The 26169-nt window shown below is 43.9% G+C and overlaps 1 protein-coding gene and 1 long non-coding RNA gene across 4 annotated transcripts in view; both read right to left on the reverse strand.

Moving 5' to 3' along the window:
• CREB3L2 (cAMP responsive element binding protein 3 like 2) overlaps positions 1-26169 on the reverse strand; it is a 120244-nt gene that overhangs the window by 59576 nt on the left and 34499 nt on the right. The window lies entirely within an intron of this gene.
• LOC123606930 lies at positions 18109-25640 on the reverse strand. The gene is made up of 2 exons (XR_006716573.1): positions 22561-25640; positions 18109-18301 (listed from the first exon to the last, which is right to left on the reverse strand). It is a non-coding gene; the product is annotated as an uncharacterized LOC123606930 (long non-coding RNA).

The raw sequence follows: 26169 nt of genomic DNA on the forward strand, positions 1-26169 counted from the left end.
ATCTTGAATGGTCTACAGCGGGGCTTCTTGCTTAACATTGGAGGTGAAAAAATTCATTATTTCATTTTACGCAAACAAATCAATTAATGAGATAAAGGGAGAAACACCCTGTGGGTGGCTCCTGCTGGCACAGGGGAGCTCAGAGACTCAGAGTTAAATGACACAAAGAAATCCAATCTGCCTACTTCTTGGTTCATTCATATATATAGTAGCAAATGCCCCAAAATGTATTTCTTAGAACATCCAGATACTACAAACCCAAACTAGCCTTAACCTGGAGGAAGGCCTCTCTTCTATGGCTTAACAGGATCGGATGAGTTCCTACAGGAATAAAACTAAGAAAACATAATAATAATAAAAATAAGCCATGTTGAACGCTTAGTACTTTACGCATGACAAAACACTTCCACATCATTATTGTATCTGATCTGGACAAGATCAAGAATAATGTAGAAGGTTGGCCTGGGGACTATGGAGGAAAGGGTGGGATTCCTGGTTTCCAGTTCCATTCCCGTTTACTTTCAGCGTCTCATGCTGCGTCCCTGTCACCAATACAGAGAACTCAGCAACAAGATTCCTAATTCCCAGATGCTTTTTGAATTGCGATTTGAGTTTGAGATTAGGATGTCTCCTTATGTTGTGAGAGGAAATTCTTAGGGTCCTTCTAGAGCGGTCAGAGCTATCCCAGAAATTACATATAATCCATATCACATGGAGTAGTCCTCTTTGATTAAGAAACTCAAACCATCCCCTGGAGTCCTGCTCTTGTATCTTCCTTCCGCTACAACAGACAGGTGAATCTCCCCCACAAATAAAAGCTCTTCAAAATCATGATCAAGCCAACCATCCCAGGTGGAGGCAGTCCAGCACTTGCCATTCTGTTCTCTCCATCAGTGCTGGAGCCACAGAGTCCACGGGTGGTCTTGACTTGCCCAGTCCCGCAGTCCAGATTCTGCCTCCATGTCGCCAGTGGGAGCACTAGAGACCCAGCAGGGCTTTCTTTCTTTCTTCTTTTTTTTAATGTTTTTATTTATTTTTGAGACAGAGACAGAGCACGAGCAGGGGAGGGGCAGAGAGAGAGGGAGACACAGAATCCAAAGCAGGCTCCAGGCTGTGAGCAGTCAGCACAGAGCCTGACGTGGGGCTTGAACTCACAGAGTGTGAGATCATGACCTGAGCTGAAGTCGGACGCCTAACCGACTGAGCCACCCAGGCGCCCCATAGACCCAGCAGGGCTTTCTGCCAGATGTATACCACATGCCAAAGCCAACAGGTGTGCTTTAACCGGCCCACACTTAAAATCCCCAACATAATTCAATCCGAGTCTAAATTCCCCACAGAGGCAAAGTATATGTAAATTTCTCATTCACCATCTCCCAAACTGCCTGAAGAGTTTCCTCCTAATTGGTGTTTTATAACTCTTGTTGATACCCCTCCTTCTGTGTTTACTTTTAATTTGTAGATTTTACCCTTTTATGCTCTTATGATATAAGCCAGCTGGGAGGCTTGTTTTGGCCAGTCTCTTCTGACTGTGCCTCCCGCCTCCTCTACACATAAAACCTCCTTCTCTTCTCAGGTGCTTTCCACTCTAAACAGAAAACGACTTTATCTCTCTGCCCCATCACACACCTTCCAGTCTTTATCAGGAAACCCCCAGGGCATTCCCTCGGGGCCTCTAACTTCAAAGAAGGCATAAGCTAGGATATTCATTGTTTGTATTTTTTTTTTATTTTTTAATGCTTATTTATTTTTCAGAGAAAGAGAGAGAGAGAGTGTGTGTGTGTGTGTGTGTGTGTGTGTGTAAGCAGGAGAGGGGCAGAGAGAGAGGGAGACACAGAATCTGAAGCAGGCTCCAGGCTCCGAGCTGTCAGCACAGAGCCCGACGCAGGGCTCGAACCCATGAACCACGAGATCATGACCTGAGCTGAAGTCGGATGCTTAACCAACTGAGCCACCCAGGCGCCCCTTTTGTTTGTATTCTCTTGAGTCCTACCTTAAAACAACTAAACTCTGGTATTTTTGCCATTCTAGAAAGCTTCTGACTGTGGTAACAGGCTCCAGATCATAGACTGATGAAGCTTGAAGAAATACTGGAAGTCATCTGGGCCTACCTGGTCATTTTAATTTGAGAAAACTGAGATTTGGGACAATATATGAAATCTTTACACCGTTGATTCTGTGACCAGAGAGATGGAGACTGTCATAGGATCACCAAACGAATGACTGAAGAGTCTCACAGACTTCCTTCATGGAATTCTTTCAAGAGGACCTATGTTTCACAATGGACAATTCTATCTCAAGAGCCAACGTCAAGGATGTCAGGTGTGAAAAATTAAAGGAGCCATAAAGGTTTCAGGGAAAAAAAAATTGGCACACTCCCTTGAGCCCTATTTATTTATGAGCCAGATATGCCGTCAGATTACCGAGATCATCTCATCTCTAAAGTGCTATGCTAGGGAAAAGAGAAAGGGCTTCAAGAGTACAAGGTACTATCTGCCTTGTTGTCCAAATGCACATGGAGTGACTCACTGCCAGCTGGTACCCCTTCACCTCCAGATAAGAGCAACAAGAATTCCATAGGTTGCCAAACTGAGAGTCCCAGGCAGGTTCTGGCTTAAAGCCACTTAGACTTTTGCTCTGTCAGATCTCACATGTATGTTTCACCTCCCTGGCCTGCTGGCCTGCTGAAATGTACCCTCTGAAGGAGTGTTCCATCCACTGGCGTCATGAGTCCGAACACATATGTTCTAGATCAGCTCTGTAATTTTTAGCAGTAACCTTGAGCAAATCACTCATGCTTTCTACCCCATCTGAAACTAGGAAAACTGCAATCTGCCTTTCACACTTGTCAGAAGATAAAATGAATTCATAGAGAGCCTGATCTGGATATAATATCGTAAATAAAAACTGGGCGAGAACCATTAATGGGCTATGAACATGAAAGCCACCCGCATAGATAGTTATTTCTTCCCTCCTCTTGACCTGCCAGTTAACAAGTGCAAATATTGGGAGCATGGCACCTGCTGGAGGTCTGCCCTTCCACGATCCTTCCTCTTTATGAAACTCAACCAGCTGAGGTCACGAACCCCCTTCTATCTCCGAATGCTGTTAAATCCAGGAGCTTGACAGCTTGGTCAGGACAGAAATCTTGGCACAGTGAGGAGTGAAGAACCACCAGTTACCTCTCTGCCAACTGGTGAGACCGGAGAGAGATTGGAAAGGCAAACTCCATTATTTTAAATGAAGAAGCTAAAGCTAAGAGATGCTCAGGTACACCCTCCAAAGAAGCAAAACGTGACGTTTATTCACTTAGAGCAGTTTCTGTCACTAATAAGGGCTCAATAAATGCTAGCTGTTTTATTGTTATCGTTGCTACAAACTTTGCTGAAAGGGGGACAAATTATTAAGCATTTCTCTGATCTATCAGCCTATTAACATGATAAAAGATTGTGAGGCTCACTGATTCCTGGTGATCTCATACTAGATTCTAGTTTGTTCATTCGCTTACCAAGAGGCTCAGTGTTTAGTTCGTCAATTCCTAATTGATAAATCTTCCTCTTCCCCTTTTGAAAACCAGGCCCATATCTCCAATCTAAAACCCTGATATTCCTCCATAGGTCATCACTCTGATTACATCCATGTTTCTTCGAGCCTTTTCTTTTTTTTTCTTTTTTTTTTTTTCAACGTTTTTATTTATTTTGGGGACAGAGAGAGACAGAGCATGAACGGGGGAGGGGCAGAGAGAGAGGGAGACACAGAATCGGAAACAGGCTCCAGGCTCTCTGAGCCCTCAGCCCAGAGCCCGACGCGGGGCTCGAACTCACGGACCGCGAGATCGTGACCTGGCGCTTAACCGACTGCGCCACCCAGGCGCCCCTCTTCGAGCCTTTTCATTTTAATCATTTTCATTTTAATCCAGCAATTTCATTTTAATCCAGCAATTATAATTTTCATGGAAACTCCTCACTCAAACTTTTGGAAGAGAACTGGTCACAGCCAAACTGGATTATCTAGGGCTCACTTGGTGGCACACCTGACAAAAAAGACCCAGAAAACCCAAAATAAGCCGGTGAGAAGAAAGAGATCATCCCCAGTGGGCAACTGAGAATCCATGACAGAGCTAGCAGAAAGTGAGAAGACTAGGGCAACTTGGTTGTGAAAAATTGTCCTGGAGAGGCTCAAAGATACCTGGCCTGATTGTAAACAGCAGCCAGCCAAAGATTCCCCAAGATGGATATTTACAGGTTTTCAAGTCTTCTTCTAGAAGTAGAGTCCAGGCGCTTCAAAAGGCATCCGTCTAGTGCTTTGGCCACCAGACTCATACTCCCTGTCATATAGCTACGACCCTGCCCTTTCTTTTCATTTGACCTTGGGAGACTTGGAGAATGTCTAATGAAGGTGAAAGAAAGACAGCTAGCATTCTCTTTCTAAGAAAGACCGTGAATGGAATGTAGCGATCTTGGAGTTGTTAGGAGAGTAAGCAAACTAAAGATATTTTGCAGTCCCTCTGGGAAACGATGTGCAAACCTCACATGTAAAAGCTTAAACAGCTTAATTGAGCATTTTTCTCCCAAGAAAGAATGTAGAGCAATGCTTCTCCAGTGTTTTTCATTATTCAACAGCGGTGGATACTTGCTTACTGAGTCACAAGTAGGGAACATTTGCTCTCTGGTCATTAGCGGTGCTTTTTCGCTACGCACTGTAGCCAATGGTCTCAGAAATGACAACAGGTTTGAATGCAATAGTGATGCAATGCTTTAATGAGGGCGGGGAATGTTTTGGAAAGAAAGTCAGCAAAGTTTCATTAATAAATAAAATAAGAAGTCAAAAGGGCAGCTGCTGGTGTAGTAGGAGGAATGCTCTATTTGGAATTAAATAGGTCTTTTTTTTTTTTTTAATGTTTTATTTATTTTTGAGACAGAGAGAGACAGAGCATGAACGGCGGAGGGTCAGAGAGAGAGGGAGACACAGAATCTGAAGCAGGCTCCAGGCTCTGAGCCCGACGCGGGGCTCAAACTCATGGACCGCGAGATCATGACCTGAGCCGCAGTCGGATGCTTAACCGACTGAGCCACCCAGGCGCCCCTGGAATTAAATAGGTCTTGATGTAGATGTAGCTCTCTCACAATCCAGCTCCGTGACTTCAGGCAAGTCATTTAACCTCTCTGGCTCTCTTTTCTTAGAATACAAAATAAAAGAGTAGAACCAGCTGGTCTCCCGGGCCCCCTGCAGCTCTAACATTCTGAGAACAGTTATGATGTAGGCGGCCTCCATTTCTCCTCACCAAGGGGAATAAAATAGCCTGAAAACAAATCTTAAGCCTGAGTCACTGTTCCCTGCAACTCCTTCCCTCTGGCCTTTCCCGAGGCTCTTTTGGCAAAGAATTCGTACCCCTAAGGATGACTGAGCTAACAGCTGGACGGCACTTGGCTAATTTCTGCCTTTCAACAGCTGGCCCAGGACGCAAACAACCAGACAGGATTCTACCAGAAAAAATGACTCAACTTTTGCAGGCCAAGTATAGATGCAGAGAAATACCCAACCTAAAAAGTGTTGTACTGTTCTCTCCTGGCCCCTAGACCAATATCCTTGCAGCCTAGCTGTACTGAACCACTACGGGAAATGACGAAGAAAGAAAGGAATAGACAATTTCTAGGAAGCCCCAGAAAAATCCATGGCCAGAGTATCATGTTTTCTGCTCTGCTCCTTAGAAGAAACCAAACATTCTGAAGTGGTGAGAAGTTCTCCACCAGACCATGTTGGTATTCCAGGTAAAAAGATTCTTCAGAGATTGAAATTGTCCTGCATATTACAAGGCCCCCGGATGCTAAATACTAGTAGGTTCTCACTCCCCAGCATGAGGACAACCAAAAACCTACCATGTATTTCTAAAAACCAAAGAAGGGAACTTCTGATGTAGACCCAGCTGGATGACAAAGAATGTTTATGTTACTTCCGGTTCTTCCGTGGGTCTGTTTTTATGATTCATGGGAAATGCAGCCCTATGTCAAAACGTTCCCTTGATGGCTGTCTGGGTCATTGGATTGTTCTCCCTCCATGGCCTCACTACCCACTAATATCTGAGGGCCCCTTTCCCCATGAATCCTAACACTCTCAACATTTGCAAAGCTCAGTTTTTCTAATAGGCTAAATCTCTAACCTTTGAAGTCTGATCCTTTCCTCACCTTTGTTTAAACAGATTTTTTGCCACCAGCAGCCCGTTTATAAGGGAAAGGGAAAGGGAAAGAAAAACAGCCGCTCACAAAGCTGCACACAGAGTCTGTGTGTGGAACGAAGGTGCCACCGGGGGACCTCACGGACTGGTGATGTCTGCAACGTGCAGTAAAATTAGTAAATCGTGCCAGGGCTAATACGCCAGTCTCAACAAAGTGGTTTGTTTATGAGGGCTTCTTGCTCACAAAAGAGGTATTTAAAAACTTTACAAGTAACCTTGGGGATGGACTAGGGGAAAAGTAAACATAAAGCACAAGTTTTGCCTTTGCAAGCAGCAGGCGCTCTATCAATGACAGGACAGCACCTAACACACACAGGTAAGTGAAGCAAACACTGGGAAACACAGCAGGATTGCGACCACTAAGAACGAATTACTGGGGCACCTGGGTGGCTCAGTTAAGTGTTCGACTTCTGCTCAGGTCATGATCTGAGTTCATGAGTTCGTGAGTTTGAGCCCCATGTGGGGCTCTGTGCTGACAGCTCAGAGCCTGGAGCCTGCTTCAGATTCTGTGCCTTCTTCTCTCTCTGCCCCTCCCCTGCTCGTACTCTATCTGTCTGTCTCTCTCTCTCTCTCTCTCTCAAAAGTAAAAATAAAACATTAAAACAAATTTTTTTTTTAAATACTAAGAAAGATTTATTGATCAAAGGTGGATAACCCTGACTTGGTATTTATCATCCATCCAAAATGTAAAACAGTCCACATGAGGTTATTTCAATATACTAAGGTAAGCAGGGATATAAGTAAGTAGATATTTAAAATGTTATTGTAAAAATAAATAAATAAATAAATAAATAAATAAATAAATAAATAAAATGCTATTGTAGAAAGCTGTTTGTGAATACATTAAAATGAGGAAAATACATATCAAAAAGAAAACACATTACCAAAACTGAATTCCCTTTATTTTTCAATTATGGAGAATTATCTACAAATGCTATAATGTATGGAGAGAGATCTGACAAAATGTTGACAAATTTCTGCTTGGTAACAGATGTGTAACTAGTCACATAGTATAACAGATGTGTTTTTTAATTCCTATTTATATTTTCTATGCTGAAAATCTATGAGTTTATTTTATTTTTTATTTTTTTATTTGAGAAAGAGAGAGCATGCACGAGGGGGGTGAGGGGGGCAGAAGGAGAGAGAGAGAGAATCCCAAGCAGGCTCCAGGCTCAGTGCAAGACCCTGACATGGGGCTCAATCCCACGACCCTGGGATCATGACCTGAGGTGAAACCAAGAGTCAGATGTTCAACCAACTGAGCCACCCAGGTGCCCCCAAACCCAAGGGTTTATAATGGGGAGAAAGCATTTGTTTTTCAAAAACAGACTCCATTTAATTGAATTAAGTGAGACCTAGATTAAATAGCCCTCAGGGAACAAAGAACAGTGAGGAGAGCAGACTAGAGGACAGCATTTTCTGCCCAGAAGGCAGATTTTCTATATTTCATTCCTGATATATATATAAAAAAAATAACCCATTGGGAGACCCGGGCTTAACAGGCTCTGTAGGACAACAATACCCCAACTCACAGCATTGGGTGTTTTCCCCACTGGCACTTTATTTATTTAATTTTTTGAATGTTTATTTTTGAAGGAGAGAGTGAGAGACAAAGCGCTAGTGGGAAGAGGGGCAGAGAGAGAGGGAGACACAGAATCCGAAGCAGGCTCCAGGCTCTGAGCTGTCAGCACAGAGCCCAACGCGGGGCTGGAACTCATGAACCACGAGATCACAACCGGAGCCGAAATGGGACGCTTAACCAACCGAGCCACCCAGGTACCCCTCCCCACCGGCACTTTAAATGTTAAATGCACAGAAATCTCTTCAATTTTGTCCTCCACAGTGAGGGCAATCAGGCCCCACAACTGGGCCTTTCTCCAACAAGCACAGCTACCTGCAAGTGAACGTGAGGGGTTTGTTTTCAAAAACAGCTTCAACGGGGTAGTCTGTGTGCAACTGAAATGCAAACGCTGGAAATGAGTTCCTTTTTTCACCACCAGGGTGGGCCCTGGAACATCTCCCAACCATGGCCCCAACAATAACACCATTATAAATCAGAATTTCAGAATTTCCACCCTGAGCCACTGTAATTAAGCTCTTATCCTTAGATTGTATTTAGTGGTAGTTTCTGTTCTCTCATGAATTAGGGCCACCAGCCAAAAATACCCAAAGACCTTCGATCCTTGCTCTCCAACCCCAATCCCCCTTCCCAAATTATGGTCTGCTACATGGAGAGAACAGACTAACAATGGCCACTCACTCTCTCACCCACCGTGGGTGGCTGAATTCTAAGACGATCCCAAGATTCCTGCTCCCTGGTGTATGCACCCTGTAAGAACACCTTCCCTTGAGTGTGGCCTGTATGACCTGGGAATATGATGGCACTCCTACGAGAGCCAGGCTACGTCATGATGAAAAGCAATTTTGCAGATGTAACTAAGGTCCCAATTCAACTGATTTTAAGTTCATCAAAAGAGAGATTATCCTGAATGGGTCTGGCCTAATCAGGGAAGCCCTTTCAAAGAAGTTCTAGAAGTCAGAAAAAGATTCTCTTGCTGGTTTGGGAGAAGCAGGCAGTCAAGAGGCCTACAGATGCAAGAAACTGAATTTTGCCAACAACCACATAAGCCCGAAAAAAGATCCCATGCTTAGAGGTAACTGCAGCCCCAATTCACACTGGACTATAGGTTGGTAAGACCCTGAGGGGACGCAGCTAAATTGGGCCCAGACTCCCAACTTAAGGGAACCATATGCAAAATACATGTTGGTGTAAGCCAGTAAGTTGGCAGTAATTTGTTACGTAGCAAAAGAAAACTACTACATCCACTGATTGGCCTTGTGTCTGTCCAGTCCGTCACCCATGCTCTTCTTGTACACATTTTTGAAGATGATTGTGTGCAGGAAAAGGGAATCCTAAGGACAAATGTGGGGCCTGGAGAATCTGTGAGCCTTCTAGTCAGCCTCAAACTGAAGAGTGTGGCCTTGCCCCTTACTTGTCCAAACTGCTCCACTCCTAGCTCTTGAACCTGATGCTTTGCCTCCTTTTGGGAAGTCAGGCCAAGATGGCGGCTATGACTTCATACCTAGCCTGTCAGACCACAGATCTAGGTTTGGATAAGTCTCTTTTTCCTGGCCAAGACGAAGCTGACTTTTTTCTTTTAGAGAAACTTTTACAAGAAAACCATGAGGAAGAAAGAGAAGGGATTTTTGAAATAAAAGAAGTAGACACATTTACTTAGGACTTATTTCTTGCTCTAAGTTAACTGAAGGCTAGTCACAGCCTGGGCTGGCTGTTGTAGCTTCTGGAATATTCATCTCCACAGCTGCTTCCCTCCCTGGCCCTGTCTTAGCAGGAGGTTTACAACTGTGCCAGTTTCCCTCTGGCCCGACTTGCACTTAAGTTGGCACCTTAACCAGCCCTGGGGCCCTTCCACTCTGCAGCACCCCTCCCAGGTCGTCCCCTTCTGGTTTCTGGCTCCATGGATGAACCAGGTACCTCCCCATATGACTTCAACAATTCCCCTCCTAAGCCTCATACTGGGGATCTCACAAGATAACACTTCTGGGTCAATCATCATCTTTAGGTCTTTTTGTTCCTATGTCTTACCCTTTTCTCTGACCTCTTCAGCTTTAACTCAGCTACGATATATTAAGAGTTCATTGTATCAGGCAACTGTGCTGAATTCTGGAGATATAGAAATAATGTCATGCAGCTCAAGGCCCACTAGGGCTGCCTAAAACATGCTCAGTAGTCCACGACTGAGCCTGGTACTATATTATGCCAAAACTTGATTCACAGTTAATCTATTTTTCTTGGCTAATGCCTAAGCTTCATCTTGTTAGTAGCCAGAAAAGCAGCACAGTCGTGACCAAACCTTACCTGCAGCTTGTCTCATATAAATATACACTATAAAATTAGAAAAAAACAAATGTAATAGGATTTCAGGGTCTACAAGTGCTACTTATAGATGCCCATGGCCAATAACAGAAGAAAACAGAATACCGAATTGCCTTGGGCCAACATAAATCAGTAGAGGTAAATATTACCTCTAAGAGGGTTCTCTTGACTATTCAAATGTGTGCTGGGCTCAACACAAGAATTCCTTAGTTTGAATTTTCCTATTGAATCCACAGGCATCAATATTAGCATATTATTGTAAAATAACTTCATGAAAATAAGCCAACATTTACCATCAATGTATTTGTCTTAGAGTGCCAGCTCCTAGAAGGTGTATCAAATGTATTTTGTCTTTGTTTTGTGACCTACACAACAGGATGAGGAAATGGCCATTCACATGACTTCTAGTGATGATAATGAAAACCAGCATGATCCCTGGATATTGCCCGTGTCAGCTTTGTTACTCTGTCCCCGGATTACACATGGCCATGTATGAGTCATCAGAGATGTAGTGGGACATTCACAGAAGAATGGGAAAATTCCTAAACACGTTATACATGAAGGCACCCCTCTATGTAGTTGAGAAATGAGTCAATAGCTCACATCAGGGTCCAAAGATCACTGGTTTCAGGGTAATCTCAAAGGTTAAGCCAGCAAAAACAAATGTTTTCTCTCAGGGAGATACCTGCTATCAAAGTTCAGAAAGAAAGAGCCACTTGGACCTGGAGTTTCACATTCAGATTGCTAACCCAATCAGCCCCACCATTGTGAGCTTTACGGTGACCTTATGAGAGTACTCGAGCAGTTGGGGTTCCTCTTCTGCTAATGTCATACAGAAGTTAAAACAATAATGCCAGAAACATACACCTGTACTGTATCAGTGTAAACTAGATCTCAAAACATTTTCTTAAGGACCCACATATTCTCACGTTAAGTATAAAATTATCAGAACAAAGGGAATCTTTTTATACGTTCCCCCCCCCCCCCCCCCCCCAGCCCTAGTAAAGTTGACTCAAAGGTTGGCTGCTTGGGAACGCTTTATCTAGTTTGGGGATCTTATTGTGCAAGTCACTTCTGTATATCTCACTCTTCCCATCAATGGAATGGGTGCCTGTGTTGCACTAACCTCTTCCCACACCATTTATTTGGTCTGGATGTGTGATATTAGCAAGCCCCTTCCATCACTTCATTCAAAAGCCAACACATACATCAAGCTTGTCAATATCCCCGTCAAGATTAGGGCAAAAAACCTAAGGTAGACTTCATTAATGTTTACTCTGAAACACTTATATTTCTTATAGTAGGGGAAAGTAATGTGTTACAGAAGGTTAAAACTAAATAATGATGTGAGCTCAGACATTTACTGATGCAGAAGCCAACGTACGCTGTTTATTTAATAATGGTGCTGTTGAAGGTGGTAATCTCCAGGCAGAGATGCCAGGAAGCAAAGGTCACTGTCAAGATTACTTACTGATCTTCTCTCAGGATCTATTTCCTTGTCAACATAATTCTCATCATCAGAGGAATAATGAGGAAACTGGCTAAATGTATTATTTCATTAAAGCTTCACAACAAACATATGAGTTAAGTGGTATCATTATCCCCATTTTACCAATGAAAAAATGCAAGCTCAGAGGGGTTCTGCAACTTGGCCAGAGTTGCACAGCTGAGGAAGGGGGCAGAGCCAGGAAATCAAAATCAGTTCCTCTGACTGTGAAAACCATATTCTTTCCATCACGCCCCTTGATTCCCCTATGGTGAAAACGTGGGTGGATGTTGTCACGCATTTGGGAGCCGTATGACAGGCACTGTGTTTTCCATTGGGGAGATCTACTCTCACCAAGAAAGAAGTGGTCACAGAAAAGACCAAGACTCACTCTCTGGACCTCTGCTAAGGGCGAAACACTGGTAGTCATTTCAAAAAGATAGGTAAGGCCAGGTATGCTTACCATCAACTCACATTTGCCTTTTTTGGGAAAATGAAGGTAACAATTTCATCTCCCTCACTGGGTCATTGTGAAGATCAAATTACATAGGTCACATCAAAGAACTTTGCAAATGGCGACAGCCCTCATAAATGGAAGGTAGAATGATTTCCCTTATCCCCTACTGAGGCTCGGAGGGCTGTTTCCCACCCCAAGCTTCTGAGCTTACTCCCTAGTAGTGCTTTTTCCAGGATTTGGTTTGTTTGGGGTGAGGGGTGAGGAAGGATTATAAAGGCTTCACAAACACCAGAGCAGTGTGTTGGGACCTTCCACAGTGAGTCATTTATGGCTCAGTTATTCACGGCACAGCCAATCAGCACAATAGCATACACAGCCAATCCTCATTCTAGGCAGGTTCCCTATCTGTTGACTCGCCTACTTGCCAAAATTTATTTGTAACCCCAAATCCATACTTGTGGTGCTTTCAGTCATTCCCAGATATACCCAGAGTAGCAACATTTTGAGCATCCTCAGTGCACAATCTCAGCAGGGCTTCAAGCTCTGCCTTCTTGTTCCAGATCTCATACTGTAAGCAAGTGTCCTTTACGTGGTCTATTTAGTGGCACATTTTTCACATTTTTGTGCTCTGGGTGAGTGATTTTGCTGTTTAAAATGGCACCCAAGGGCAGGGCTGAGTGCTGGCTAGTGTTTCTAAGCGCAAGAAAGCCGTGAAGTGCCTTATGAAAAAAATGTGTGTTAGGTAAGCTTCGTTCAGGGATGAGTTACAGGGCTGCCAGCATGAGTTCAATGCTAATGAATTTTAAAAATATATTAAATAAGGTGTCTTTATACAGAAACACACAAAAAACAAGGTTATGTATTAATAGAGTAATGAAAATATTGTGACCAGAGGCTCATAGGAACCTAACCCTATATTTCCCCTAGGAGCAGTGATTTAGCACTTGTTGATTCAGTGTTCACAGCAACTTTATAGGACATAACTACCCCCCAAACGAGAAGGGACTATATTTATTCATTAAAATTTGTAAGCACAGAATATAAATTTGAGGAAGTATGGGAAAATGTGTGCTATGCATTTAAAGAGCTACATATTAACTATCTAAAATCACATATTCTATCAAAATCATGAAAAAGACTGGGAGGGAATATACAAAGTAGATAATAGTGCCTCCAGGTTAGCAGAATTACAGATTTGTTTTCATTTCTCCAACTTCACTAATGCTATCTCCATAGATTAAAAATTAAAATTTAGGGGCACCTGGGTGGCTCAGTCAGTTAAGCATCAGACTTTGGCTCAGGTCATGATCTCACGACTTGTGAATTCAAGCCCCACATTGGGCTCTGTGCTGACAGCGCAGAGCCTGGAGCCTCCTTCACATTCTGTCTTCTTCTCTCTCTCTGCCCCTCCCTCGCTTGCACTCTGTCTCTCCTCTCTCAAAAATAAATAAACGTTAAAAAATTTTTTTAATTAAAAAAAAAATGAAAGTTTAAATGCAAAATGATTCCCACCATTAATATCAGAGAGAAAAGTACAAAAGTCCTTCCTGTCAATTCTATGACTAATCCAACATTGGGCAACACTTGCAAACATAATTAAAACCATCTGGAGAACTGGTGATGTTAATCTGATTCACTCTTCTGAGAAACTTGAAAATGATCTTCCTAATACAGATAGGACTTACCGTCCAACAACGTTGAAGGTTCTCTTCATGTTTTGATTTCTATCCCTACCGTATACTCAGCCTCCTGCCTTACTTCCCCATTGCTGGTATGACATTGTTCCAAGGCCCTCAGAGTCTCAGTCCTTCACCTCAAATGTCAGTCCATAAAGGCAGGGCCTGTGCCTCCAACCCCATAGTCCCCCTATTTTATCATCTTCATGGTATTTCCCATTATCTTCAATTATCTTATTTATTTATCTGTTCCAGCTTTTATTGCCCGACCCCTGCCCCCTCCCTAAAATATATCATCTGTGTGGCTCATTGTTCACAGCCACCTCACCCCACCCCACCCCCACCACACCTAGAAGGGCCAACTGGCAGATAGGAGGAGCTCAATAAATATTTGCTAACTTACTGACTCTTGGGTTTTCTTGATTCCTTTTTCTCCTTTGACCCCAAACCAGCAGTCATCATTTACCTATCTATCTTATTCTAGGAGTTTGGGAATATGTCAATTACTTAATAAGTCTTTTCAGTAGACATTCCTCTGTGTCCCTTGACCCCATCCCAACTAATTTCCTGAGACACAGCAGGGTCCAGGGTTAGAGATTTAGTTCTCACTCACTGCAGTCAATTTAAAGTGGGATTAGCCCTTCATGGTGTTCTGGTAAAAACGTGCTTATCACTTAGCTGATTCATTGCTACCCAACACAACACATTCCTTCTTCATAACTAAATTACTGCAAAGCCTTCTGACTTCTCTATACACACGCCAGTCTGGCTGAGGTTGAGGGACTGATGGAAGAACAGTAGTGTCTCAGACTTGCTGTTGGTTTATGTTAATGTTCTTCTAACAGGGCCAAGGATCCCCAACACGTGACCCTCCTGAAAGGGAGGGGTGAGTGGGGTTGCGGAGGAGAGGAGATTGGGGTTGGTGGTGAGCACCTAGAAATGTGGCTATGGAAAAATCATTTTGTCTCTGTTGAAAAATTCTTTTTTCACTTATATGTGTTTCAAGGCTGTGAAGGGGTATACATACTGAGCTATTTGTAACATCATGTCTTAATCAGAAAGCAGCTGTAATATAGAAAAAATGCTTTACCTAATCCTGTTTTCATGTTGGTTTCTAGGCAACTGCCTGACGCTCAGGATGATCCTGGATTTTCACGCAGCCTGGTAACATCACACAGGCATGTAACTTCACCAGGAGGGAAAAAGAAGGAGGGGTTTGTGAGCAGCAGCAAACATGGAAGGATAAATGGAACTTTCTTGATGAATCACAGGAAGAAAAAAATCCAGTCACTCTTAATGGAAAGAAGATCAAAATCTCAAGAGGCCCCCTGCACGGGCTTCTGTCTGGGATTCTGAAGTTCCAGGAGCATAATCAGAATTCTGCCCTTTGATCTTGGGATACAGGTTTGTATGCGTTTTGCTCACGCACGAGGGATGGCTAAAATGACAACCCAATCTGGGAAATGGTCTGTAGCCTTGAACAACTTCTGGGGACAAAGGTAGAGGATTTCAGTGTTTACTTAATTTGCTTGAATTGTATATCATTTTCCTGAAGAAAAAAAAAGAAAAAAGACTAGCAAGCTAATCCCAGGGACCCCATCCACCACTCACAACTGCACCTGCTCTCCAGGTGGGGACAACCAGTAGCACCCAGGAGAAGTAGGAGTGGAACGGGGAGGGGTCACCTCAGAGGTGCCTGTATGCTCCCCGCACGTGGGGCCTGCAGTGGCCCCAGGCTTCAATTTTCAAAAACGTTCAGCCAAAGGAAAAGCAATGCAAAGAAATCATCACGACACTGCAGGGTGGTGTCACCTGCTATACAGACAGTCAGTCATACTTAAGTCTGAACTACTTAAGGAGCACTTCTATTTAAAAAACAGGTTGTTCTGTGTTGCCCAGTTCCCTAGGTTGGTCACTTGTAAAGTTCATCTGGAACGCTGCGCAAAGTGTTAGGGCTGCTCGCTGTTTTGTGTAGCAGTGAGAGGAAGCAAAACAGAGAGAGACCGGCAGGGGGGCCGGAGGGAGAGTGACCAACTGCCCCAGTCTGCCCCAGACTTCCCTGATTTTAGCGCTGCAAATCCTCAATCTTGGAAAACTCTTCAGTCCCAGGCAAACCCGGACCATTGCTCAACCTTCAGAGGGGTAGAAAGAAAACTGCAGACATTGCCTAAGCACAGGCATACTTAGTCATTCAACACCCTGAGTCACAAAGAACCCAGACTCAGGAAACCCTGCTCTGCGTGTCCCTGCTCTAAAACTGCACTGAGCCACCGTCTGCAGGAGATTCTCCACTCTGATCCTCATATGGAGAGCCTGGGTTCTTCTTGGATACCAAATAAACTCTACAGTAACAGCATTCCTCTGACAGCCACTGACAGAGACCCCAGTCCCCCACCTCTTCACCCTACATTCAGAGGTAAATAAAGGCAGGCCATGGTAAACCAGTTACTTTCTTGACCTGTAATTCTTTTTTTTTTTTACATTTATTTATTTTTGAGAGACAGAGAGAGACAGAGCACAAGTGGGGGAGGGACAGAGAGAGAAGGAGACACAGAACCCAAAGCAGGATGCAGGCTCCCAGCTGACAGCACAGAGCCCGATGCGGGGCTTGAACTCACAAACCGTGAGATCATGACCTGAGCCGAAGTCGGAGGCTCAACCGACTGAGCCACCCAGGCACCCCTTGACCTGTAATCCTTACCAGGTGAGCCTTTTGTAAGTGGTTAGTACATACACAACCACTCCATCATTAGAAACCCTTGCTCACTTTCCATTTTCGTTGAGGAGGAAGCCATCAAACAGGAAAAGCAGGGTTCCAGGGGTGCCTGAGTGACTCAGTTGGTTGAGCGTCTGACTTTGGCTCAGGTCATGATCTCGCAGTTCATGAGTTTGAGCCCTGTGTCGGGCTCTGTGCTGACAGTTCGGAGCCTGGAGCCTGCTTCAGATTCTGTGTCTCCCTCTCTCTCTGCCCCTCCCCTGCTCATGTTCCATCTCTCTCTCTCTCTCTCTCTCTCTCTCTCAAAAATAAATAAAAACATTAAATAAATAAATAAATAAATAAATAAATAAATAAATAAATAAATGAAAAAGGAGGTGTTCTAGACATTTCCTTTAGGAAGCAAGCAGCAAGATCCTTATGTATAGAAGCAAGTCACATGCTAGTTTGCTAAGAGCCACAGGATAAGTGTAACAGTGGCAATTTTAGGATTCCTTCTTCCGGACTGTCACCTCAAGCCAACATGAACATCAGGGTCCAAAATTCTTACAGAACCTAAAAATACGTGAGAGCACCTGGGTACTTTCTCTTATAATTTGTGATTAAAATTTTGTTCTAATTAGGAAATCATTTGAAAAAGAAAAGAGAGAAATCCAGAAAATAATGTAGGAGACACCCCTGAAACCCAGACTTAAAATGTAAATGTGAGATGTCAGACTCCGATTTTCAGAAAATGAACTGGGGACGCCTGGGTGGGTCGATTGAGCATCCAACTCTTTTTTCTTTTTTAAGAAAAAGAGTTATTTATTTTGAGAAAGAGAGAGAGAGAGAGCACAAACAAGGGAGGGGCAGAGAGAGAGGGAGAGAGAGAATCTGAAGCAGGTTCCACACTGTCAGCACAGAGCCTGATGTGGGGTTCGAACTCACAAACAGTGAGGTCATGACCTGAGCCAAAGGCAAGAGTTGGACCCTTAATCGACTGAGACACCCAGGTGCCCCAGCATACCCAAACCTTGATTTCAGCTTAGGTCATGATTCCAGGGTTGTGGGATCAAACCCTGCATCAGGCTCTATGCTGAGCATAGAGCCTGCTTAAGATTCTCTCTCTCCCTCTCCTCCACTTGTGTGCACGCTCTCTCTCTAGAAGAAAAAAAAGAACTGAAATGTTACAGACAAAACTCAAAGAGACACATACCACAAGGAAATGACAATTGAAGCTCAGACAGATGAAACCATTTCTCAAAGCCCCACAGGGAGCTTCTATGAGACCGCTCGAGTCTTAGTCTTTCTTATTCCAAGTAAAATTTATCTTCTCTCATTGGGTACCTTTCAATCTGCTGAAAATCATTGTTAATCCGATGCTTCAAAAACACACTAACTAAAGCACTTGATTCCAGGACTCAGATTTTGCTGTCACCAAGTGCTGGTAGATGCCACATGTTTGGAGAACAGTCAACTCTCCCCAGGAATGTAAAAGTTCAAGTCAGGAAAAAACAATTTTTTTTAATTAAAAAAAACCTAAAAAGGCCTTATAATCATTTAGAAACAGTTGCTTCCTCCTTGGAAGTAAGTGGAAATGAAATAAAAAAGCAGTAATTGTGTGACGTGAAGAAGATATAACTAGAAGCACACAATTTTAATATAATTGAACACTTTCGATTGTAAAACATCAAATCAAAACTAGGTTCCCTCGTATTCGCAAAAGCTCTCCAGCCTGTCTCAGCCCCTTTCCGACTGTCATTTCACTCCGTGCTTGCCATCTTTGGGGCCTGACAATCCATTAGCACGCCATGCTGAGTAGTTTTCAAGAAGCCAGAGCCCAGAAATGCCATACTGAAACAGCACCAAATAACAATGACAGTTATTTTAATTTGTATGTCACCGTCCAGGTTCTAAATGTTATGATCAGTACACACAGCACAATGCTTCGCCTGACTGTTCAAGCAGGTGAAACATGACCCGGGGCTAGATGAACCTAGTCACCCTTTTCTAGGAAAAGAGATCTGCCACTTGCAGGAAAAGTGGCAAAATTCAATTAACCAAGCTGTTGAAGAGCTGCTTTTAGAGAAGAACCAGTTTCATTTTGTAAAATAGAGGCCTTTCTAAAACCAGCTGTGTGTGAATTTCATCCAATTTCCCCCTGATGTGCATTAAAATTCTCAGAATGTTTGTCTTCCCTTTCTCCCTGCCTGTGCACTCACAGGGCCCCTGCTCTGATCCAGCCAAACACAAGGACATGGATTTCCCCAAACATGCAAGGACCATTACTCCTCCCTGCCTTTGCACACCAGGCGCGGCAGCCAGAATTCCACCTCCCCCGCCCCCCTTCCCGACACATAACCCAGCCTCTTCCTACTCACCCAGGGAGTCAGGTCGCTGTGCACCCAATGTGCACCGAGAGCCCTTATGTGTGCTCCTTCTACCGAATTCATCACTTACTCTGTGCATTTTTTTTTACACCTATCTCCTGCTCTTCAAGGAAGTTACCCCAGGATCTAACCCAGTGCCTCATCATGGCAGAAGCCAAATAAATGTTTGATAAATTGATGAAAGCCACAGCCCTTTGCTTTCTCTGCCCTTCTGCACCACATCCTGACTGTCACTCTACAGTCAACCACTCTACAGTCACCCTTCCCACCAAAATTTCAGTTCAGCCCTGACTACCTCCTGCCAGGCAGGTAAACAACCAGGCCATTCCCTCAACTAATCAAGAAGCCTTAAACTCAAGAGAAGACAGTTCATTTTTCTTTATTTTTAGAAAGTGAAGAATATGCTGATAACCTAAAGAATTCCTACTCCCTCCATTCAGTTGACCTGCTTCCTGAGTTCTCCTGAACATGCCTGGAGAAAGACGGCTGGGTATAAAAGAAGAATGGCAAATGCAATGACCTTTACCCCTTTCCCTTGTCAAGGTAATAACTGATTCACAAGTAAAAACATTTCAGATGAGCTCTAACTAATTTTTGCTCTAATATAGGGTAGAATAATGATCATCATACAGCATCTCCTCGTGGAAGGTGAAAGCATCATGTCTGGCATGCTCTGCAGCAGGCCTGACCCACTGACATCTTAAGGAGCTATAAACTGAACCAATCACTTCCCAGTTTTCTCCTAAATACAGGTCATCACTGTGCCAAACTTCCAAGGTCACTGAGAAGCAGGCAGCTCCTGGGCCCTTCTTTCTTCCTTGATTGTGCAATTCCCTGGAGTCAGTGGCAATATAGTTGAGTTTAGAATTTATAGACCAGAAGACAATTCAGAAAATTTACGTTACCCAAGGCATACAGGCCAAGGCTGCGACTAACAGACTTTATAGTCTAAAACAAGTTAGAAGAACATTCATATTTAAAAAAAAAAAAAGATCCCATTAAGTTTCGGATTTAGAGACAAACCACTAAGATCTCTGGGGTCTGTGGAAGATGATTAGAATTTCTACTCCCTCAAAATAATCAGAAAATAAATCTTTAGCTACTTAAAACAAACTTAGCCACTTGAGATCATCTGATGGATTAAAAAGAGTTCAAAACAACTTTATTTAAGGAACTACCTTATCTGCCTAGCCTTTGTTACAATGCAATGTCTAAATGCTCCAAGAGATCCAGCCAATTAAATGGGGAGGCTCCTGCTCCTTTTCCCATGTCAGACCTTCTGCAACAGAGGACAATGAAGAAACTGCTCTTGAGCCAGGGCCCCTTGAGCAGCCTCCAGCCAGGTCATCCAGCTGACCTGTCCCTACTCTGCCTGCCCACTGCCTAGATCTGGGTGAGGGGATCTGGTCAGGGAGAAAATCCAAGGAAGGGCCTATGGGGCCAGGGTCAATCTCAGGTGCCAGCACTTTACAAACCTGAGCTCAGGCCGAAATAGAAGGGAAGTGATAATGTAAGCATCTCTTTTCAGTCTTGAAACTATCAAATGACAAAAACAAAACAAAAAAAGGATGCAAATTAAAGCAGAAGAGAAAGAATCTGTTGACTCCAAGGAACCAGAACTGTCAATGAGGATCATAGAGCATAGAGTCCTCATCTGGGAGGGTTGCAAAAATGTTTTCCATATTGTGCGGTTCCTCTCATTAAGAGGTGGTCTCTGTTTCTCTGCTCATTGATTCTGGAATGGCCTTTTTAAAAAAATGTTTTATTTATTTTTGAGAGAGAGAGAGTGGGATGGGGGGAGGGACAGGGTGGGGGGTGGGGAAAAGAGGAGCTGAAGCAGGCTTTGCACTGACAGCAGCGAGCCCAATGCAGGGCTTGGATGCACAAACCACGAGATCATGACCTGAACCAAAGTCAGACACGCAACAGACTGAGCCACCCAGGTGCCCCTGTAATGACGTTTTGAGTCGTTTTGGCCAATAGATTGTGGTGGAAGTGACACTGTCCAAGTTCTGAAGCTGGGCACAACTTGCCCTAAGAGTGTCTGACCCTCCCAATCTACCTCATGTAAATGGGCTGCCATATGAATACACCAGGGCTGGCCTATTGGAGGATGAGAGAACCAAGACCCCATACCCCCATCATTCCCTTCCTCTTTCGCTCCAGCTGATCTCCAGCCACCCTCAGAAGCAGCTAGCTGACCAGCAACAGACCACAGATTCATGAGTGAGCCCAGCTGAGATCATCAGAGGAACAACCTACATGAGCCAAGTCTAAATTGTTGGTCCACAGAACACTGAGCTAAATAAATGGGTGTATGCTTGAAGTCACTAATATGTAATTCAGCAAAAACTCATACACCATTCCCAAAAACTTTCTGAAAGAGATACTCACGTGTTCAAATGGCATTCAACTCCTTGAAGATGGGAAACCAGACCAATGATTTCCCAAATATTCCACAAATGAGGTGAGTGTAAATCATGGTGTAAAATCAAAGTTTTTAAGACCAAATAAAACTATCCTAGATAAATTTCATCCTTTACCACTCCACGAGGGAAGTGAGAACCGTATTTAGAAAATTTAAAGTAACTTTATTACTGGGCTTACCAATGCAGCAGAAAAATGGGATGATAAAATACCTCAGTAACTCACTTCCATTCCCTTGCCCTTCTCAAAAGTCAACCCGTCCATGTTCCAGGTCCTAATTTTCATAATTCCCATTACTTTGAATCCCCATTGTAGTCCTCTAACAAAACAACAAAACAGCAGTAACTTCTGCTTATACGTGAATGGTCACAACCACCCCATTAGGAGAGTATGGTTAGACCCATTTTATAGAGCAGTAAACCAAGGCTCAGAGAAGTTAAGTAACTTGCCACGGTCACAGGGTGTGAGTGACTGGGCTGGAGCTAGGATTTAAGCTACCAGCTGTGTGATTTCACAGCTCATGAATTTTCCATTATGTAACACAACCTCTACGAAATAGTAAGTGCTGAGCTCATAACGTAGACATCTCATGACAATGCAGGCTTAAAACAGAGTGACTACAAATAAATGCAAAAATAAAAATATTTATATATAGACACACACACACACACACACACACACACACACACACACACACATATGGGGGAGAGAGAGAAAAAGGTGTAGCTGTGACATGCAATACTGCCATGGACTTTGACCAAAGCCTTTCTGCGACTTACAGAGAGATAGAAAGCAGCAAAAATATAAGATCATTAGAATTAGCTTATTATCTAATTACCTAATAAAAGACATCACTGGACCAATTATCTCTGAACCCAAAGCATACACCTGTGAAGACATCAGGAAGGGGAACCATCTGAAATTCACAGGAACACAACCGGCTAACTGTGCATATTTGTGAGCAGTTTTGCCATAACACAACCACTACTAAAGTCAAACATGGGTTTTATTTAAACTAACAAAGAAATATAATCTTATTCATCAATTATTTTGAACTTAAAAGTAAACTATTATTTGACTTTTATTTAAAGGAGAAAAGTAGCCTTAAAAAGTAAACCTGTTTCTGTAAGAAAATTACATTTTCTTTTTTATTTTTAATGTTTATTCACTTTTGAGAGAAAGAGAAAGAGCGTGAGCAGGAGAGGGGCAGCGAGAGAGGGAGTCACAGAATCTGAAGCAGACTCCAGGCTCTGAGCTGCTTAACCATCTGAGCCACCCAGGCGCCCCGAAACTTACATTTTCAAATGTAATCTTTATGCTCTTCGTGAAATTCATTTCCTTCTTCCAAATTATTTATAAACCAGAACAGAGAGAAGAGAATTTAAAAATTTCAACTGCCCTTAATTGTCTTGATTTAAATTAATCTGTCCAGTGTCCCTGCGATCTGGCCAGCATATAATTATGGGGGGAAGTACGTTAAGTCCGGTGAATCAAAACTGGAAAAGAACGCCACCATTTTTTGGTCAAAGCAAAGCGGAGTCGGATTCTGTCTGATTGGGTCAGTTGTCACTCCCTACGTCCAAGGGTCCTAGAGCTGGGGGTCTCTCGGCCTTTTCCGACTTTGCCCTCTCTGGAAGAGGTCCTTCCTTTCCACCTTTGTGGTACCAGGACATCCAGATACTTCTGTGAACCCGGCTGCTAGGCCTCAACTGTGGCTGTGGTGTTTCAGTCACTCCTTCCCCTCCCCATTTCTACATCAGGGGTCTAGACTTTTTCTCTAGTAAGTTGGTCCCTGGAGAAGGAAAGTTTTTTCTTATCTTGCCCAGGGGCACACCTCAGAGATTTTGGATTGTCACCTTGATTGCTATCTCTACCTGATGTCCCTGGAAATTCTCAGGCTCGTCCTTTACCATTTCCTGAAAGATCCCCCATGGCTGACCCGCCAGCACAATGTCCAGATCTCTGTTGCTTGATCTTAGGATGACACCCTCCTGAGGCCCCCAAGGCCAGCTGCCCTTCCCCCGAGGCCAGACTCCCTTACTTTTCTGGGCACATTCCTATGGACTCCAACTGCTCCCCCCGGCCCAAACACCGTGTCTCCGTGAACCTGTCTCCAGCCCTTCATTTCTCCTTCCCGTTAACCCCACTCACCACCACCTCCCCCTTCTGCTTCCCCATGTGCCATCCCGCTGAAAGTCAGGGCCAAAGTCAGGAGACTCTTGTTCTCTGGGGGGAAGCTGCAGAATGTTCGCATCGAAAGGGGCATCGGAGGCTTTTAGATGTAAAACCTGGCTCAATGCAGGGACATTGCCCGTCCAGCACTTCTGAAGATAAAGACCTCACCGTGCAGCACACAGCACTGCTAGGCAGCTTAAGTGCTAGGCTGCCACACGCGGAACTAAAAGCTGCCTCCTCTGGAACTTGGATGGTTATGGTCTGGACTTTGGAACTTATTTGAAGACTGTCATAAAGGACTCTTGAGTATTGAGTCCCCGATCGTGTCACTTACTTGGATGAACAGCAGGTTCCGGGCTCTCCTTTGTCTGCTTTCCAGCCTGCATCTTCTTCCAGCATCAATTCCCCCCTGCTTCCCCTTGCTCACTCTGCTCCGGGCAGCCCTGGCCTCCTCAAGGCTGCCCCAGACCCGACACACACCTTGGGGAACCACTTTCCCCACTTTCCCTGGGTTGAGCGTTCCTTCACCCTCACTGCCTTCAGTCCCAAATGCTGCAAATCTCAGAGGGGCCTTCCCTGACCACTCCAGGTAAATGAGCCACCCCACCTGTTTTCTTCCCCATAACACTATCACCTCCTGAGAAATTCCAGATATGTTTGCCTCCTACCTCCCTCACTAGCAGCCCCCTGAGGGCCGGGCCCTTGTCTGCTTGATTCCCTGCAGCATTCCCTCCCCCCCAACCCAGAATGCAATACCTGACACACAGTAAGTGCTCCTGACACACAGTAAGTGTTCCGTGAATATTCATTCAATAATGGATTCCCACCCCTTCCATATTCACCACTGCCATCACACATGCTGGCCTGCATGTCCCACTCGCGGGGTGATTTTGGACTTGGATTCTGACAGCTTCGAGTCCCTTGGATCTTGAGCCCTCCATCTCCCCTTCCTTCCTTCCTTTCCTCCTATCTGTCCCTTCTTTGCCTCCCCTTCCTGGTCCAGAACCTTCTATGGCAACAAAAGCCTGGCCTATGTCATCTTCTGATTTGCTGATAAGAACGGTGAACAGATAAACTACGACTCCTCTCTCCTTTGATTTTAAGCCAGAATCTACATTCCCTTGACTGCCTCTTAGCAAACCATGCTGTGGCCAGGCCAGTGCTGCTCTCTTCCTATTCACAAAGGAGCTGTGTCATAATCAGCCATAGGTGTTTCCCAGAAATTAATGTCAAGCTTTTCACTTTTCAAAAATCTATACCTTTCAAAAATCTACACTTCTCTCTAGTTTTCCTGTGACAATGCTTCATTTTGGTAATCTTTCTACTGGTTTCTAACAGTCCACGAGACGTTTATACTTGTTCTCCAATTAACACCAATCCTTCTATCTTCTGGATACATTGTTTCATTGTTCATATATTTTCATAGGTTGGATTTAAATATTCTTCTAACTTCATCAGCTAAATTTATAGTAGACTCCTTGGTCGTAGAGCTCACCTAATTTTTTCCCTGGATCCTTTGGAATCCTCCTCTCTAAATTTCTGACCCAGGGGTCCTTATGTGCAGGTGTTACTTAGGTTTGTTTTTATAACCTTACAATAGAAATGGCCATTCCCCTCTTAGTTCTGGTGGGTAGTTTGTTTTTGTTTGTTTGTTTTATTTTGTTCTTTTAGCCTATTCTGCTCTGTAGAAGAAAGAAAGAAAAAATAAATATGAACAAAGGATGGCAGCACCTAAGTTAAGAATTTCTCACAATCTGCTTTCAGCTGAAACAAATCCCTGGAAAGTCTCAATGTCCCCTGATTCCCTTTAAGTTTACCATGTTAAAGAAACCCTCACTTAATCTCCCGGCCAGTCTGTATACCCGGACTCCCAAGGCACTCGTCACAACCGAGTCCATCCTGTATTTTGACAGGGGCACATTTTTCTCAGGTGTTTATTCTTCCCATGCACTTGGAGCAGACATGGGAGCACCTGAGGCTATGGACTCAACAAATACAAGAATTCTAAGACATCCAGAAAAACCAGATCATTCGAGTAGAGCGGGAAGAGGGGGACAGCTGAGATATGCAAGCCAGTCAGACTCTGAATTGTCTGCATAAACTGACTGCTTCCAAATTCTTCTTCTTCTTCTTTTTTTTTTAAATGTTTATTATTGAGAGGGAGGGAGAGAGAGACAGAGCACGAGCAGGGGAGGGGCAGATAGAGGGGGAGACACAGAACCTGAAGCAGGCTCCAGGCTCTGAGCTGTCAGTACAGAGTCCAATGCAGGGGTCGAACTCAAGAACCACTAGATCATGACCTGAGAGCCGAAGTCAGATGCTTAACTGACTGAGCCACCCAGGTGCCCTGACTGCTTCCAGATTTTTCCAATGCTATGCTTTCTTTCAGATTATTGAGATTCAGAAACCAGTAGTGAGTAAAATCCAGTTCTGCTACAGAGATTATCCAACAGGGGAAAAGAGATAGGTGAGCTGACTGCCTATGCAAAGACACTGGAAATGCAACCGTCTCCAAAACCAGGGTCAGGTCAGGGGACGCTGCTATGGACGGTGCCCCCCAATAGGTCCGACCATTGCTGACTCCCCCAAGCACACCCTCTGCAGATAACTCACCATTTCCCTATAAATAGAAGTTTCTCGTTCTCCTCCTCCTCTCTCAACACACATCATACACACAGAGCACACAGATACATTTACATTCATGATAGGTGAACAAAAGCCATAAAAGAC

This window comes from Leopardus geoffroyi, chromosome A2 (assembly GCF_018350155.1).
Source record: "Leopardus geoffroyi isolate Oge1 chromosome A2, O.geoffroyi_Oge1_pat1.0, whole genome shotgun sequence".
Taxonomy (NCBI): Eukaryota; Metazoa; Chordata; class Mammalia; order Carnivora; family Felidae; genus Leopardus; species Leopardus geoffroyi.